General features: G+C 43.3%; 1 protein-coding gene across 1 annotated transcript in view; it reads left to right on the plus strand.

Moving 5' to 3' along the window:
• Window positions 1-1082: 1082 nt before the first annotated feature.
• Window positions 1083-2596, plus strand: part of LOC101856223 (putative ATP-binding cassette sub-family C member 13) — a gene marked incomplete at its 3' end in the record, with an annotated part of 39774 nt that continues 38260 nt past the window's right edge. Inside the window, 1 exon segment of the mRNA XM_013089409.1 lies at window positions 1083-1469.

Raw genomic sequence — 2596 nt, forward strand, 5'->3', positions numbered from 1 at the left:
ACATACACACACATACATACACACACAAACACACACACACAAACACACACATACACACACATACACACACATACATACACACATACACACACATACAAACACACACAAACACACACATACACACACATACATACACACACATACACACACATACAAACACACACAAACACACACATACACACACATACATACACACACATACACACACATACACACACAAACACACATACACACACAAACACACACAAAAACTCACACACATACATACACATACACACACATACACACACATACACACACAAACACACATACACACACAAACACACACAAAAACTCACACACATACACACACATACACACACATACACACATACACACACAAACACACATACACACACATACACAAACACACACACAAACTCACACACACAAACACACACATACACACACATACACACACAAACACACACACACACACACAAACACACACACACACACACAAACACACGCACGCACAGCATAAACAAAGCGTAATGAAAAGTCTCTGTCTACTGCTCAAACCTGTTTAATGTGCCATGCATGTTAACAAACTCAAGCAGTAAAACGTGTGTGGCTTTAGCCTGCTTTTATTTGACAAGAGAGTTTTACAGTAGTCCTCTAGCTATGATTCGACTCTCTCTCAGGACGTCAATAGAGTGATTTTGAGTGTGTTCTCGTTTTAGTCAGAGTCTTACGGCACTTGCAACTCAAATAAGGAATAGACAGGCCGAAGCGAAAAGCTGTTACTACTTGAGGGTAACGCACAAAGAGAAGAGGGTGAGTTTAATGATATGTGTATGATTGTGTGTGTGTGTGTGTGTGTGTGTGTGTGTGTGTGTGTGTGTGTGTGTGTGTGTGAGAGAGAGAGAGAGAGAGAGAGAGAGAGAGAGAGGGGAGAGAGAGAGAGAGAGAGAGAGAGAGAGAGAGAGAGTGAGTGTGTGTGTGTGTGTGTGTGTGTGTGTGTGTGTGCACGCGTGCGTGCGCATGCGTGTACCTGACTTTGCACGTATACACCCAATGCCAGCCTTCTTGATAGGCCAGCCAGTTGGATTAGTTCGTTTGTTTTTCTTTGAAGTTCCCGATTTTGGATTTCCTCTATTCTTTTAATTTCGGCTGACCATCGCTATCGAAGGCAGGAGCTGTGACTGTGATAGAAGCCAGAAAAGAACGTTTGTGGGCCACAAGACCTGCAATACCTTCCACACTGTTAAGACGTTGATTGGAAGTCTGACTTGGACCTGCAATACCTTGGTCATATAAGTGTCGACGATTAGAGGTGTTACTAGAGAGTAACTCACAAAGGAAACGTTGGAAGTCTGACTTTGATCGTCTAAAAGGAATGTCTGGTGTTGTGAGTTTGCTGGATAACGACCGACAGGCCTGAAATAACTTCATCAATCTCCGTGTGATCAGCTCTCTCTCGCTCCCTGGTGAGTAGATCTACGTATAGAAGAGTTATTACTGAAATTGTGTTGTTTCTTTTTACTCTTTTAAAAAGAAGTTTAGCTTACATTATAAGAGTTTTAATTAAGGCACTTGCATCTCATTTAAGTCATGTTCTTCTGCACAGTAGATTTGTAAATGGGCTGATTTATCAAAGTTATGCTCATTTAGTTCCGGAACAACATACGGGGAATTAACTGCTACTATTTCTTTCATTATTTTTACTATCGTCATTTTCTCTATTTCTTTTGTATAATTGTCGCTCTATTGTAAACTGCTATTTCTGGGGTGCCTTGATAGTCGAAGCAGACTTTGTGCTGTTGAGGCTAGAGAGGTGAGCAGAGTAAGTCTGATTCCCTGTTAGACTTCTCTGTTGACATTCACCTCCTAGGCGCTCATATAACCTTATGCAGTTGCGAGTGCCGTAAAACTTTACTTAAAGAAAAGTTGTTCCCACATCTCATCCGGACATTGGACATTGGGGATTGCCTTGTTAGTGAGACAACGTTCTGAGCCTTCGGCACACTGTGGTAGGGTGGCCAGTTCCTTTCCACGCCGCCTTTACTTCCCCAACTCGAAGTCAGGTATCCATTACTGCTAGGTGGGCAGGAAGGGGGGGGGGGATCCATGTCTGAACCGAGGCTCGAACCGTGACTTTCGACTTGGGAGACGAGCGCACCAACCGCTCCGCCACCGCACCAAAGATTCTCTACTGGCATACACGGTCTTTGACCGCACCGCACAAAACCTTCCTAAAATTAACAAAACCCAAAACAAAACAAAGAGATCGAGCTTATTGAAAGTTATTGGTTCCATGCGGGAATCAAATTGACGTTTCCTGAGGCCAAGACGATCACCCCAGCAGGCACGTCACAGCCTTTGAGGGGTTTTGTTGTTGTTTTTTTTTTGGGGGGGGGGGGGGTGCTATATTTTGGAAAACTTGACGTCCCATTTCTTGGATTTAATTAGTTGGAAGTTTAGCTGGAATAGTTGTAATGGTGACCGAGTTAATGCCCCTTAGATTGCTACTCGTTTTTCTTTTTTGGTTATAACCCTGTCTCTCTACGCCGTCGGGGGCGTAATGTGGGTTATTAAGATGTTTCTCTCTCTCTCT

The sequence above is a fragment of the Aplysia californica genome, unplaced genomic scaffold, assembly GCF_000002075.1.
Source record: "Aplysia californica isolate F4 #8 unplaced genomic scaffold, AplCal3.0 scaffold00945, whole genome shotgun sequence".
Taxonomy (NCBI): Eukaryota; Metazoa; Mollusca; class Gastropoda; order Aplysiida; family Aplysiidae; genus Aplysia; species Aplysia californica.